The following is a 16,905-nucleotide window of genomic DNA, read 5'->3' on the forward strand; positions in this document are numbered from 1 at the left end:
TTTCTTCTTAGATGGCTGCGATTTTCTACACATATCTGGCTTGGTTCTAACTCTAACATATATCATTAGCTTGCTCTGATGTGATATTTTCGACACTTAGATTTTGAAGTCTAGTATTCATGACATTTTAGAGCAAAAATAGAAATTATAGCTATAAATTTTAATATTTGAATTATTAAATACTTTATTATTTGGTAATTTTTTGAACAATTATAAGCCATAATTGCAATTTTGTAATTCTAATGGTAGATGGATATTGTTCATCTTCTTGTGGATGTAGAACCATAATTTGGAGTTTAGAAAATAAAAAAAAGATTATTTAAGAGTCATTAAAATTTTTTATTGCAAGGACATTTTATTCAGATAAGAACTTATTTGATTGCTCAACTTTCTTATTTATCTTTTATTTATATTCGATTTTATTGTGTAATTTGCGAAAATGTTTCTGGACGACCACATCCTGGAGACAATGACTTCAGCCCGAGGCTTTCATAGAAGGATTTATACATTGTATACACGCAAAGCTTACAGTAGCTAGTTGACTGTTCACTAAGGCCTTCAGGCTAACGACGTCATCAGATGTGGAATTATTTACGTATGTGTATATATCTGATTCCTTTTTGACGAGAACATTGTCACATTGTTATCATAAATACTTTCATTTTTATACATTTATATTTTATAATTATCTGTCCTACAATAAAAAAAAAAGAGTTTACGCTTTTAAATTACTCTATAATGGAAAGTCTAAAAAATATGTGGAACTGTATCTTTAAAAAATATTTATCAAGGGACTTCGAAATAAATTTGAATAATATTTTTGGGATAACCGGTGTTTATTACTAGTTTCCTGTCGGAGTATAGTCCCCACTACATTTGGCAGCTTTTAGTAATTGAAGTTTGAATACATAAGTCAAGCTATGCAATTGTTAATTTAAAAAAAAAATAACTTGTAAATGTCTTTTTTATACTGTCAGTAGTTCTTACCACAGTTTAACGTTATAGAGAAATAAAAATTGACATAAAATTAACATTTGCTTTTATAGTTGATTGAATCAAAATATTATATGTGTGTGTGTGTATGTGCGTGTTGTTTTAATATATTGTGTACTCGTGAGGTTAACATTTTCTTCTTCTCTTTTCAAGTAAAGTTCCCCGTACAGTCCTTGCGATCTAAAAAGGTAGATGATGTTAAGGTCATCTATTCCTTTGGCTAACGGTTAACAAGCAGGGTGTCAAGTGACCAGCACAACGACCAACCACTTTTACTTTCCCCAACTAAATTCAGGTACCCATTTGAGTTGAGTGGATTAAGGGGAACCCTTAAGATCCCGAAATTCAAAATCCCAGTCTTCATCGATATTCAAACCCGGGACACCAGGTTCAGAAGCCGAGCGCTGAACCTCTAAGCCACCGCGCCCCTGAGGTAAAAATGAGAGTAACCTTTGTGTGAACCAAGTCGTCCCCCCCCCCCTTTTTTGGTTCTTTTTCTTTTATTTTTAAATTCTACAATCCTCTCTTAAAAGTTTCGCTTATTTGTTTATAATTTTGCCTGGAAACTAAAGTTTTCCTACCCACCAGGGCTGTAAAATCTGAAAAGGTTATATAACTGCAATATTTCTGACAGCTGTTTCCGGGTGACACTTTTATGATCGACCATTCGTGACTTAGAGATCTAGTCGTCATGGTAGCAAGGGCCGACAAGCATACAATAAATTATGAGTTACTTCTCTTTTGTTAGGTTCTTTGTGCTGTATGGAAGTAGTAAACCAATTATGTTAATGTTGGCGTCGAATGAAAAAAAAGTGGCGTAAAAAATATAATTAAAAACAAATAAACAAGGAAAAATAGAAACTCAAGCAAACAAATTAAGGCACGTTTCTTAGAAGTACAGAAGTACAGCTAACTGTTTCAACTGATTGAGCTTGTATGTGGAACCTGGGGCTTGAAAGATTTAGAACATTCAAAGCCCAAACCACCTGCTGGACAGCAAGGGATATCAAAGGGCATGATTTGATCCCGGGACCATAATGATGACAGTCGAGAACGCATACCACACCACAAGGCAGCCACCCTATGATTGCAAGGTGTGAATCTGTTCTTTTATTCAATAATAGTGAAACTATTGTGTCAAGGGAACAAAATCGTTGAACAGTCAAAACCTACGATAACTTAAAGGTGAGAGCAATGCAAACAATGAAAAGCACAAAGTTTAATAAATATGGAAGATATTGTGATCCTGCCCGCCACCATCCCGTGGAAAAAATCTTCAAATCTAAAGAAAATCAGAAACATGTAAACAAAAACAATGTAGAGAATTATTCAATGAATGACAACACCTCTTATAAATAAACGATTTATGTGTATTAAATATCTAGAAGACCGTAATACAGATTCCATAGCTTCGCAATACAAAGCATATCGAGGGTATTCTGTGACTATGCCAACGACCAAATCGATACTTTCGCGAAGTAGATCAGGTGCCCGTTTAGAATCAAACTCGAGCACTTTAGAATATCACGAAGTTTGTTGATTTTTTAGATCACCATGGAACTAATACTTAATAGTTTTAGAAAAGAAATGATAAAGTACTAACTTTTGATGATGGCCAATGAATTTTAGTATAAAAAAATTTCCTTTCAGACCTTGTGATATGTAGGGCAGATGTTGTGAAGGTCATCTGTTTCTTTGGCCAACGGTTAACGAGAACAACGATCCCCCGCCTTTACTTTCCCCAACTAAAGTCAGGTACCCGTTAGAGGTGGGTGGACTCAGGGGCGCCCTAAAAATCCCGAAATAAAAAATCCCAGATCCCTGAGGCCAAGCCCCTAACCACTCAGCTACCGTGCCCGACGAATTATAGTATAAAAGAAAGTGACGTTATCTCGAACCCCTGCAGACGTTTTGGACTAGGATTCAATAATCCTCCAATCCAAAGGATCACCCGAAACATGTAAAAGAAAACATAAATCTATAGGTCTAGAATTAGATTTAAAGTCTATACTCTAGTATAGAATATATTAGATATGTATTAATCAGATTAGATTATTCTTTTGTTATAAATCTCTGTTTATAAATGTATGTTCTGGTTTATGTTTGCTGGAGTTGAGGGGTCATTGTATTCTGTGAATTCTGTCTGAAGAGTGACCTTTAGGTGAGGGGGGGGGCATTCATGACAGACATGATGGACAATTAGCCTTGTTGCTAGCATAGTTTGTGGGAGCGTCTACGGGTTCATGTTTGATTGATTAATTTGTTCTTAGCGTCTAGGCCTAGTTACTATATAAAAGCTTGTAGGTTATTAATAAAGTTTTTTGCATGGTAGTTGCTTAGCACTGAGTTTGAGTTATTTCATTTAAGTTGTTGTTTATCGAGGAGGTTGGGGGGTTGAGCGAAAGAGACCCTAACACATATTCCTATATTAGTCTCTTACAAACACCTATTACACGACATTAAATATAGCACCGATATGGTATTTTTAGTATATCATTATTCCGAACGCAATTTACATATCAAGAATCGAACACAACGTTCAAATAATATAATTAAAACTCAAACCCTATGATATATGGGGCAAATGAAGCATGGGTCATATGTTTTACTAGCCCACGGTTAATGAAGGTGTCATGTGGCCAGCTCAACGACCAAGAGCCTTTACTTTTCCCCAACTAATGTCCGGTTCCTACTATAGCTGGGTAAACTCAGACGCGCCCTAAAAATCCAGAAATTAAAAATCCTAGCATGTTTTGTTATTTAAATGTCTGCCTTGTTAGGATATTTAAATGGAAGAGATGTTTGTATCATTAAAAGGTTATAGAAAAATAAAACACTGACATTTTACAATCATGAGGTTCTCAAAAAAAGAAAGGGAGATAATTGTGTTATAATTTAATATTTGAAAATGTTCAGTTACCTCTCTTTAACAAATTGTCTTATTTTAAAAATAAGTCATCGTACGCTTTGCTATCAGTTGAATAGCAAGGGAAGGAAGCGCCAATGCAATATATTTTCAATGATATTTTCTTTATTGGATGGTGATAGAATCTAAATTCATTTAACAAATAGCTTAACATTAATCAAACCTGTTCTAAAAATAGTAGGAATCATGGGCGGACTGGCTGTATTAGAATATAGGCAGTGGCCTAGCATTGTACCCGTCGGCCCTTGCTCAAGCAGCTTATAGTGGGCCCCTTCTTTATAGTGGGCGCCATCTAAGTCTGGATCTATAGACCTCTCAGTAGAATTGTCTAGTTTCATGCTCTAATTAGTTTCACACGTGCGCATAATTACGACTTTTTTCCCGGAAAGTGGGGTGGGGGGGGGGGGATTGGGAAGGAGTAAAGATATTCCTTTTTTTTGTTTAAATCTATCATTTATTACTTATAAAGAAGAAATAATATCGCTCAGCTTGATAAAGGAGGAAGTTTCTTTTTATAAACTTTTTTTTTTGGGCTTGTTTATATTTTTTTTTTGCACCTCGAGTTTTTATTTTGCAGACGTCAGTGATGTTCATCAAAGTTGTTGTTTTTTTTTAATTAACAGAGTCCTCACACGTGTGGAGTGAAACACTGACTGTAGCTACTTCTACTGTTTCCATGTTTATACTTTCAAAACCGCTGTTCAAATGAGATGTTTTGTTATAGATTTTCCCAAGACGATTCAGATACTGTAGTGTTTTTAATGAGCTCTGTCTGCATCTATACTTTGGACTTGACAATATGCAGAACAACATAGGCCTACTAAATGTTTGTAATTTTAATCTACTTCTTCCTAGTTCTCATTTTTATGCTGGAACGAATGGTATAATCAGACCAATATATGAGATGAACTGCGCAGTGGTTTCCAAATCACTCCATATAGTTTTCTTTCTATTGGGGTGTTTTGGGGCCAGTTGCTTGTACGGGCCTCATGGTAATCTGAATGTTGCCCCCTGCCGGCGTTATTTTTCTCTTAGAGGACGACACAAATTGTGAAATACTTTTAAAACTAGTATTTTTTTGTTTTTGTGTTGGATCGTCACTGGTTGACATTTAAATTGTGGAACATACTCGATCTCTTGCTTTACTGCGAGTTATAAAACAAACACACATGGATTGTACAGTGTCTACCAAATAGAAAAAGCTTCCCCAGAATAGTAATTGGGTACGAATTTATAATTTATTTTGCCGTTCTCATAATAAGAGCAAAGTATCTAAACTGTCTATTCATACTACTAATTCATGTATCTAAGCGAGTAAACAGATACAGTAAAACTAAACAAGAAGAGACGATTATATTAATAAAAAAATGAAAGCTTTAGGCAATAGAGAACATTTTATCTGTTGACTTATTATAATTCATTATTATTATTATTATTTGTTTTTTCAAATTTTAAAACTTTCGTATTAAAAGTGTAGCACGAGACGCTGATTTAATATTGTGGCAAAATGTGTAGGTCACAGCTGGGACAACGCAGCCACCGGAACTCGAAGACAAGCCTTATTATTATCATTTTTAGAAAGAGGCTGTTAACGTGTTGTTGCGACATCAACCGTCACAGAAGGCCTGAACACTGACCTGTAACGTCACAACCTGAGACCAATCATAGAAGGCCTGAACGTGACCTATATTTTCACAACTTGAGACCCATCGTCATAGAAGGCCTGATCACTAACTTGCAGCGTCACAACCTGTGGGCAGTTAAGACCAATAGCTTTTTCCTCATGACAGGCCTGTAAGACGTGGCAAAGACCTATCTATCTGTCATGGATGAATGTGTGTATGTATGTATAATCTATTTTTACAATCTGCGCGAATGACCGGAAGTGTGTTGTTTTGTCAGAGGTTGTCAGAGAGAGTCCAGCGTGTGTGATATGCAGTAAAGCTGATTAAAGTTTATGTGTTTGATCTAGTGGTTTCATTGTTTTATTTCGTTAACTAGAACTGAACCAGGGACACCTAGACGTATCGAGACCTAAGGTCGATTCTATCTATCTATCCCATATGCTAGGACAAATTTGTACAAATGCTCCTTCTTCCCTAGTGCTATTAGAGCATGGAATGGGTTGCCTGAACTAGCCAGGAAAACCAGTGACTTGGCAGAATTTAAGTCATTGGTTAATATGCATGACTAAATGCATGACGCGTAGGACGTAATCATCTTCTTTTTTGAAGTAACGTCTGTATTATATAAGATAAGAAGATAAGAGTTATAAATATATAATAGGAAAGCTGTGACACTATCCATCTATCTATCTATCTATCTATCTATCTATCTATCTATCTATCTATCTATCTATCTATCTATCTATCTATCTATCTATCTATCTATCTATCTATCTATCTATTTACTCGTTTAAATGGACCATATATATTTTGCACATTTTAGCATTGCAGAATTCAACTTTCTAACCTCTACTGTTTAAAGCACAAAATAATGTCAATGTGTTGAAAGTAGTAAACATTCAGTGTATGACTTAAAAAACTTATTCCAAATCAAACAGGCAACTAACAATTAAGGAGATTTAATTTGAAGATCAACTGTCACTCACTAATCTAGTGTATAAATTCTACCTCAATCTTTTTTGTTTATTGAAACTCAATTTTGCGTCCTTGAATTGAATAGTTTTTTGTCATGAAAATCTTCAATTGAATTCTAGTAGGGACCAAAACAAAAATCAGCACTTCCGAAATGCGGAACTTGAACAGTTAAAAATTACAAAGAATTTTTATCAATCAAAAACGAGCTTATATGCTTCGATAAAAATGAAGACCACGACTCTGCAATTGTTGCTCCTATTGCTCAGAAACAGCATTAGAAGACCTGGAAAGTGAGGAGGAGGCCTCTAAAGAGTTGACGCAAGTGACAACGCTGGATGCTTAGTTGTACATTGAAACTTCGCGGCATTATTTCGTGAAAGATGTTTGAAGTGATTTTCTGGAAATATTACTCGTGAAAAGAAAAGTCGCTTCGAACGTTGATCGACATACAATACCATCATTCTTTTTATTTTGCTTCACATGCCGAGGGTTAATACTTTGTGGTGTAGATTGTTTCGAAAACTCTGCTTACTCATTGTTTGTTATGAACAAATTCGTTGTAACAGAGGTTTTGGTTTATATGTTAACTAACTTGCCATGTTTTTACAAAGCTTATATCAACTCACTCCGTCTGTCTGTCTGGTACACATTTTGTACACGTTATTTCTTCCAATTCTCGGAATCAATAAAAAGTAATTAATTAATTAATTTATGGTAATTAATTAATTAATTTATGGTAATTAATTAATTAATTTATGGTAATTAATTAATTTTTTATATAGAAAATGGAAATACATCTTAAGTATTGCGATATATTGCTGCAAATGTGCAGTTCTTTCCATTATATACGCTTTTTCTTTTCTTTTTTTATTTACATTTTTTTTTAAATTTTAGCTTGTTTTTTTATTTTTTTTTAAATAACGCACAACAGAACTAAACAGTATTCATGTTTAATTGTCGTTTTTAGTCTTTTATAATGAAGTGCTGTTAGTTTTCATAATGGGTTGGGTTTTTGTTTAATGTGTATTGTCAAAAGCAATAACTGCAACGTAATGGAGTCTAGATCTACCTAATACAACTCAGGAGCACACAAAGCTAATTCAGTGGAATAATTCAAATATAGACTGTTCAGTCAATCATAGATTGAATACTCTGTCAATATTGTGCATTCAACTCCATAACTACACAATATTCTGTGGTATTTCTACGCTTAATTTTTTTTTTTTTGAGTTTTTGTTTTCTCTTATCAGATAACTCCAAGTAAGCCCCCAGGGGCAACTCTGTTTCTAAGGAGCTCTGACTATAAAAAGGTCCAGAGTTCAGGTCACAGTCAGGTGTCTTAATAGAACAGTACCTCCAACGTTGATCCATCGTTGAGTAAGTTGATTTGCTGTATTTTGTAATTACGTACTGCGTTTTGTAAAAACAGGGATTCGTAGGTTAAGAAATCCCAGGCACTGAATATTGAGGTCGCTGTAGTTACAATTTTACTGTTATGTAATTTTGACATTTCAATCAGTTCAGCCAAAACTTCGCTTTGTTCTGTAAAGAGCTCAGAAAAAAAGTGTATCAAGAAAAAAATGCAAAGAATAAAATGTTCTACAATTCGTGTACTGCCAAGAAGCCAACATTTGGAAGTCGAGTAGCAATGTAATGGAGTATCTCGAGTTTGAATCACAGTGGAGACTAAAGTAGTTTAACATTTAAATTAAGTTAAATACTGTAAGACTTTATTTAATCAGTAAAGCACATTTTCGTTAAAATTATATTCTTAGCATTACAGGACCGGCAGACTTCGCCTCAAGCGTGGCGCTTAGAACCACATTATTGCATTTGCGATTTCATATATTTCATACAATACATACTAGATCTACTTAGCTAATTTAAAAAAAAAATTTTTATAAGATTTTCGTTGCATATAATCTTAAAGTATTATGGAGCCGCCAAATGTCGTCTCAATTGAACATAGCCCTATGTTAGAACCACTTTATTACAAGTTAATAGGATTTGCTCATTTTGAATTATTCTGTTTTTGTAAATATACAATTTATTCTTTTTAAATTTCAGCTTGAAGAGAGAGACCAATCTATACAAAATGGCCATTCTTAAGTTTGGTAGGTTTTTTTTAAAAAAAGTCTAATAGCTGATATTTTAGAAGCCCCCCCCCCACACACACACTCACATTTTACAAGCACAAAAGATATAGGACTAGAGAGATGTGAGCAAGCTACAGCAGTGTTGCCTAACCTAAAAAGCCATCTAAATGTCCAAAGTTACTATAAAAGTAACATTAAATCCAATGGAATTGATTCTCTGTGGGCTGTAGTTTAGAGGGTACCGAATAGCACCGAACGGAAAGTTGTGGGTGTCATTGTGCTATAGCATGAGAATTGCAGTCTACTATTCTGAATTTTAAATTCTGATAAAATATCTACAGGCCAAAAGGCGTCAGAAATATGCACACAAAGTTTTTCTGTTAATGTATGCTGTGTTCAGAATAGGAAATAAAACAATTTCTTTTAATAATATTCTTAAGGGCCCTGCTGAATCATCACTCATCACTTAATTCTTCCAATTGCAGTAGACGAAAAAAATATGAACATGTAACCTTGTTATCACTTACCTTGGATCTAGGATTAACAAATATATTTTCATGATCGAAATCACAGTGGTTACATTTTACCGGATGGCTGCCTGGTCGTGCGGTTTGCGCGGTGGACTGTCGTTCAGATTTATCGATGGTCCCGGGTTCAAACCCTGCCCGCTCCCATCCCCCGTCGTCCTGCGGGAGGTTTGGACTAGGAAGTAATTATCTTCAACTCTGAAGGAACATCCGAAACATGTAAAACATTTTACAATCTGCTGTTTCGATCCAATAGTTTTTTTAATAGCCAATCTAATGCAAAATATGTACATCCTTTTTAAATGTAAATTAATTCTAGTATGACCATTTCCCTCCAACAAGTCCTAATTTCCAAACCTACACATTTACACTTTTTTTTTTACCTTGTCAATCTGGGCACCAGTGGAAATAAACAATATCTATTAATAAACTAATTTTATAATATAAAATTTAGTCTAGATCGACATCTAAAACTAAAAAATTTACTATTAGAGAATGGAAAGGGTTGCCTGAGCCAGCCAGGAAAACCAACAACTTGGCAGTGTTAAAGTCATTGACTAACATGCATGACTAGATTGACACATGAAATGCGTAGAACGTAATTATCTTCTTTTTTGAAGTAACGTCTGTAGTATATAAGATAAGATAAATATGAGGGCCTATTAAAGAAGACCAAAACTTTTTTATATAATGCTGGGGGGGGGGTCATATTATCCAATGAAAAGTATCAAATACACTACTAGTAAGGTTATCTACTCTATAGACATGATACGTCTATCTTCTTTGATACCCATGGCGTCTACTCAATTCTAACCATGTGGTCAGACCTCAAAACGAGATTTTCTTCCCCTAATTCATAACTCTCCCGTGCAATATTATGATCCCGATAAGCGACTGTACCCCGTGCTATATTCATGTAATATTAATGACACTGACAGTGGCGGTGTTGAATGTTAGTATATAATATATATATATATATATATATATATATATATATATATATATATATATATATATATATATATATATATATATGTATATAAATAAATCATGTTATCAATAATCTTTTTACAAGCTCACTCTGTCTGTCTGTCTATCTGTCTGTTTGCTAAAAGGTTTGAGCATGTTTTTTTGTCCCATTTCCCAATCTCTATTCAAGTTAAAACTGTGCGCACAATAGTTCATTGAACCTAACACGACTAGAATCAGATAAAAAAACCACTATTTAATTAATTGTAGGTGATTAATTATTTATTTTGATATCGAAATAAGGGGAATAAATGTTACTTAATGAGATATTCGGATATGGATTTAATCCCCTGATTATGTTTTCACCTTTATTTTTTCCCACTTTTCATCCTCGGATCAAATTGAAATTGTGCATAATTATTCATAGTTAATGATAATATACGAATTATCAAAATTGGTAAATCATTTAGTTCTATTGAATTAATTTTGGTTTATATAGCAGAAAGGGAGCTAGACCCTGTAATTTTAAGATAAATAGCAGCAATAAGCTGTTCTTTCCCTTAGATAAGCTTTGCTTTTAAAAGTATACTTTTTTTCTATTGCTTGTTGCTTTTTATTTTCAGTGTTTATGTTTTTGCTGGTTGCTCTAGGTAAATACACAAACTATTTTCATTATTTATATTACATTACATTACATTACATGACATTATATTACAATATAAGTATTATATTATATTATTTTATATTATATTGCATTATATTATATTATATTATATTATATTATATTATATTATATTATATTATATTATATTATATTATATTATATTATATTATATTATATTATATTATATTATATTATATTATATTATATTATATTATATTATATTATATTATGCAGTATTAATTTGTTTAACGTGTGCCGGGAGTCTATAGATCGCAGGGTCTGAAAGGGAAACTACTTTTTTTACGAAGTCCACTGCCCACCGTTACCAACAACCTAAGGGTTAAGGTTTTATTTTATACTAATCTTTTGTTTAACACCCTCAAACTTTGCTTTCAATTTACTAAGCATTTTGACATGGCTGAAATTTACATTAGAGAACGTGCGCGACACAAAATACAATCAATATTTTTTATGATATCAACGATTAATTTAAGGTATTTAGATTAGTAACTAATTAGTAACACAAATCGCATAAATTATCAATACCAAAAAATCTCTCATAAAACATTAGATATAGAGGTTGTGGGGTGAAGCGATGAGTAGGGAATAACCAAAATCTGTCACCCTCCGCTCCCCTCCACGACGTGATGTCTATATTATTTTATGACTCTTAATCCGGAGCCTTTCTTTCCTCACCTCATGAGTACCACTATTTCCGCCTTCTCCTGAGCGCCCCTTTTTTTTTTTTTTGCTTTGTCAGCTTTAAAAAAATGTTAAAAATCGTTATAATAATTAATTTTGTATAACGTCTCCAATACCTTATACCCTCAGGATATAGCATACGTTACAAAAATTAAAAATTATCTTCCAAAGTAAGGTCGCTATTAAAGAATGCTCATTTTTTTTCCAGTTCCTAATTTTCTACCTTGTCAAAAAGTGACCAATTTACATGTGCCCTAATGTCCGTGTACCCAGATTTCGAGGTGCCATATTTCTGGTGTCCAAATTACCTGTGGCAAAATTTCCAGTGTCCAAATTGCCAGTTACCAGGTTCATCAAGTTAGGTCTTTGCTTTAAGTCTTTCAGTTATTAGAGATAAGTGTATGAATGTCCGGTCTTAATATTAATATGTTTATGAATGTAGGTTTTAGAAGAAAATCTCTAAGTTAGGCATTAGGTAATTATGGCAATCAGCTCTTACAAAATACAAAACCCGATGTTTAGGTTTAATTATCAGACTAAGAGCTAGAAAATTCCAAAGAAAAAAAAACAAGTTGAGTGGAGTTGGGATATTTGAAAAGAATGAAAATTCAGCGAAAGTGACACTCTCATACACATTTGTGTTGTAATTGTTGATTTAACTTTTTTCTCTTGTTTTAGTTTCAATTAATCTCGCACAAGGACAAAATGATACTGTCTCTACAACCACCGATCCTTCGAATGGTAAGTAAAAAAAACTCAAAGTCATTGTCATGGGAAATCATTGATAATTTATTGAGCACGAAATGCGGGGATTTTTTTTTCTCCAGCCTTAATTAGTGTTTTATTAGATGGCAAAAATGTAAAAAAGAACAACCAAAAAAAAAACTAACAAAAAAAATACACATTCATGAACAATGAAAATACAATCATACCGAACACACCACATTCCTAACGCAAACGCTAAATAATTTGTCTGAAGGGATGTATACTAGTGTTACGTTATATACGCGTCAAGGTCGAACATGTGCTAAAAATAGCTTAGATGGTTCTAGCAGAATGGGTAGAGAAGCAGATAGTAGAGACTATATAAGAGGATGCATTAACTGTTTTGGGGCATCAGGGACTGCTGTAAATGTATAAAAATTAAATTGTTTTGTTTATTTATAAGGCGCGTTTATCATCATGGTGACTGCAACTTCTAGAATAAATGTTTTGTATTTATTTGAAAAAGTATTTCTGAAATGTATATTTTAAATAAGTGTCTCTGGTATTACGATGTTTTTTTGAGAGCTCAAATAAATTTACGATAAGAGAAGCACATACTGTAATCGTAACATACAAATTGTAACCAAAACCTATTACATCGCATCGTATTATCTACACAATTCCATCCTTACAGTTAGTGAAGAACCGCTGTGTCAAAGATCAGACTTAGTGCTCTTTAAATATAAGAAAACAGAATAGAAATCTATGGCTGAGTGTCGTGTCATGTGGTTTGAGCTTCAAACAGTCAGCTTGATGGTCTAAGTTGAAATCCTAACCCCTTTCGTCATTTCCCGTCCAGAACGAGGCTTGACCTCGAACGAAATAATCTTTATTTTCTAATGAGCGTTTCACAATTACTCATCAAATTAACAACATTTTTTTTTCTGTACGCTTAATCAGCTTCGCAGACGAAGGACTATAAAATGTCGGGCTTGAACTGATGAGTTCATGTCTTTTTTTAAAAATAACCCTAACCCTAACAGACCAAAAAATATTAAAGCTAACAAGTAAAGGTAACTTGGGTATTGGGGTAAGTGGCTGTGTTTATGTCATATTTTGTAATGTTATCTTCCCAGCTATGAAATAAATTTTAAAACAAGTATGTTCTACATAAAGTTAAAGCCAAAAAAAAAAAATAGTTTTCTATTATTAATTTCTAGTCGCAAAAAATTTTGGGCTATCAAAATAACCAACTTACAGTGAAGAACAAGCATCAAAGTTGTTTTTTTTTCTGTATTTGAAGGGAAAAGAAAAGATGTCATTTCTTCATTGTTTTTCTATTTGCACCTCTATATTAACATTACTAAGTCCCTCTTGCTTGTTTAGTCTGCTTATTCTCTATACCCCATTGAACTGCATAACAGAGGTGTCCACCGGAAGTGCTATAAAAATCAATTCAGGCGCCATTTTGGCCTCACCGTCTTAGAGGAAAGTATCTGAAAGACTAGGAGAGCGCTCTCAAAGGCTGCGTGACAAACATTTTAGACCCAAAGAAAAGCCCTTGCGAAGACATACGCGATAAACGAAAAGACAACCGCTTTGTCTGCTTTCGATTTGACAAAATATGCAGGTCTCAACTTGTTTTGAGTCGAAGACATTACCATTCAATAATGTGGATATTTAAAATAATAAATAAAAAAAAATATATGCAATTATTGTTTCTATTTGGGTTGATAGGCCTTTTCAATTACATTGTGCATTAGCCTAACTTTATACACTTACATTCATCTTGAATTGATCGTTCTTTTGCTTTGTTTCTCTCAGGTGGTGTTCAGCTCTTCCATCTGTCTTGGATGACACTGCTGTCAGTAGTCATGGCACGAGTCCTCAACTATGTCAATTAAAAACCGGACTCCAAAGACAAGATAGCTCTTAAAACTTGTAACTTTTTTTTTTCTATTTCAGTTAACGTAAACTTGTTTTTTGCAATCACAAAAAAATAAAGGAATATTTTTTAATTAGCTTCGAAGCACTAAAACAGAAGTCCAAGTAACACAGTCAATTGTATCTAACATTAGAATCAATAATTTTAATAATGTAATACCACATCGATGTAGCTTGACAGCAATACTGGCTAAGTTCAAAGACTACATAGATATTGCAAGCTATGTGTACTATAGTAATATATCAACTTCCATGGTCTTATTTCTTTCCAAAGTGAAAAGTATACATGTAATGGACTCTACTATGATTCAGATAACAACATAACATTAAAACTAGACAAAGATCTAAATTTAAATAAAGCGTGTCTGTTGGAATTAATATAAGAATTGATCTGATATTAAATTATTTAAAACATAATAATCACAGTTGATTTTGGTCAAAACAATGTCCGTCCTTTAATATGTCTGTTTTACAAGGGGAGATAACGATTTGATAACATGAATCTGGTAGAGGCGCGATCATGTGACTTATATCACGTGATATTATTTGTACCCTATTCAAAATGTCGGTGGTTATTATTTTTAAAAATGTATTTTAAATATGTATACTATATTTATATTGTTTAAAACAAAAACCTTTGCCAAATGTTTGATTAAAAAGACTATTCAGAACATGTTATGTAATTTACCGACTGGACATTTCCTTCAAACTGCTTAGAACTATGTTAAAAATTAAAGATGTATGTGTCCGTAATTGTGTCCCCTACTAGAGGAATTCATACGTGATTCTTTCCCTTGCTAATTTTGTAAAGTGTTGAACATTAATATTATACTTATTAAAATCGTTTAACTTACAATTTTTAGCCTTGGGTTTATTTAGTTTGTCAAATTTGAGAAATTTATATATATATATATACAGTGTTTTGTGACGGTACGCACTGGTACAAAAATATATATATTTAGATAGATAGATAGATAGATAGATAGATAGATAGATAGATAGAGATATAATAAACAATAAGACATCATGAGCATTGTCAAGATCAAACCATTGATCAAGGTCATTTTCTGACTAGAAACACGTCAACTGGACGGACCATTGGCATGTACAGTGCAGCACAAGATTCAGTTTTATGAACTGGTCATCTTCATTAATTTTCTTTACCAGAATAAGCAATAAGTTGGAAGGTTACCTTATGGAGTTCATGACCTGACTTAGTGCAAGTAGAAATAACTTTAATTGGATAGTCACTCTTTTCTTTCCGACCAGTTGCAAATTTGAAATGAAATCATAACAAATCTTCATTGTCTGCCGTGAAAGTGTTTCTCTCAAGATGACACTTAGAATAGGGAAACGACGAGAAAAAAACACACCTTTCTCTTTCCTTATCTCTTGTCTTATTTTCTCTTTTTCTATCTTCTCTACTTTCTCTCCTTTCTTACATCTTTCTTTTCTGTTTATCGCTATCATTATTTTTTTTTCGTTCACTCTTTCTATTTTTCTTACTTTTTCACTTTCTTCCTTTCTGTGACTCTCTTTCAATTACTTTACTTCTCTCTAAATTTCTTTCTCTTTTGACGCTGAGCAGCTTGACACCAAGAAGTTAGCACAGAATCCACCAAATAGTATGGACAATGTTAACTTACCTTTTAATCCTCAAAACTAGTCAGCACCTACTGACACAGTGCATCTAGGTTGTTTTTTAGACTATTTCATGCTAGTTGGTACTTTACGATGACTTAACAACAAAAAGTATAATAAAATAAAATTAAGTTATAACTCCCGTAGATAACATGACATTCACAGAAAATGCTTTTTCAAAAACCCAACTAACTTCTAACGCATTTTTCTATGTTATCGTACTACCGTTTCAAAAACTAATTTATCTCCGAGGCTGGCATCAAGAATACCACTCAGATCAAGTGTTACTATATATTTACAGTTAAACACTTGCACTATTATGAGAGCCTATATCGCATATCAGGATTTTGCCGGCAACACAGACTTGGGTCTTTTATAAAAGACATGCCCTTGCATTCAATGTGAGCCTCTTATCAACTTCTTATCTTTTTGAAGAACAGAAAGTAGTAACTTATTGAAAGATTTTTTTTTTGAGATTTAATTCTTTTTCCTTCCGTCTCTACGACGAATCCAACAATTTTTATACATTCTGAATGAAACCTCTTAAGTAACGGCAATCAAGTTTATACAATTTCAAAATCATAAACAGACCAGCAGATGTCACTGAAAAGATAAGATAAGTAAATATCAAACAGGAATTGAAGAGTTTAACGTATAAAATGTAATAGAAAAAAAAAAATTGGATAATGGCCAGTACAATTTTATTAAAGCAGTGTTTCCAGAACTGTGTTCTGTGGAACCCTAATGTTCCGCGAGGCCTGAATAGGTGTTCCTCGAACTACTGGAATAATTAACTACTAAAACATTACGTGAATAGATCTCTAAAAAGTGTTCCGTTAAATACTCAAAATGTACAGAGTGCTCCGTTAAGCGGAAAGTTCGAGAAACACTGTTCAAAAGAGATCACGCAAAAACAATGTCACAAGAACAAATGGGTTCTAAGTCACTTGATCTGCATAGTTTTGGAATGGGTTATAGCCTCAATATGGCAGAACTACATTTTGTTCGAACTTGGAACTGAGGGCTGATAAAACGAGGGCAGTTTCTCTCGCCATCAGCGTGTCGTTCTTGTGGAAACGTCTGTCAGGGAGAGACAGAGAGGCTAACGGGCAACGATCTGTGTCCTCCAGTCAGCTCC

General features: G+C 33.5%; 1 long non-coding RNA gene across 1 annotated transcript; it reads left to right on the plus strand.

The window, feature by feature from the left end:
- The first annotated feature begins 7,786 nt into the window (after positions 1–7,786).
- LOC106060267 (uncharacterized) lies at positions 7,787–14,982 on the plus strand. The gene is made up of 5 exons (XR_008775723.1): positions 7,787–7,896; positions 8,587–8,633; positions 10,735–10,761; positions 12,156–12,218; positions 14,007–14,982. It is a non-coding gene; the product is annotated as an uncharacterized LOC106060267 (long non-coding RNA).
- Positions 14,983–16,905: the final 1,923 nt, after the last annotated feature.

This window comes from Biomphalaria glabrata, chromosome 17, assembly GCF_947242115.1.
Source record: "Biomphalaria glabrata chromosome 17, xgBioGlab47.1, whole genome shotgun sequence".
Lineage (NCBI taxonomy): Eukaryota > Metazoa > Mollusca > Gastropoda > Planorbidae > Biomphalaria > Biomphalaria glabrata.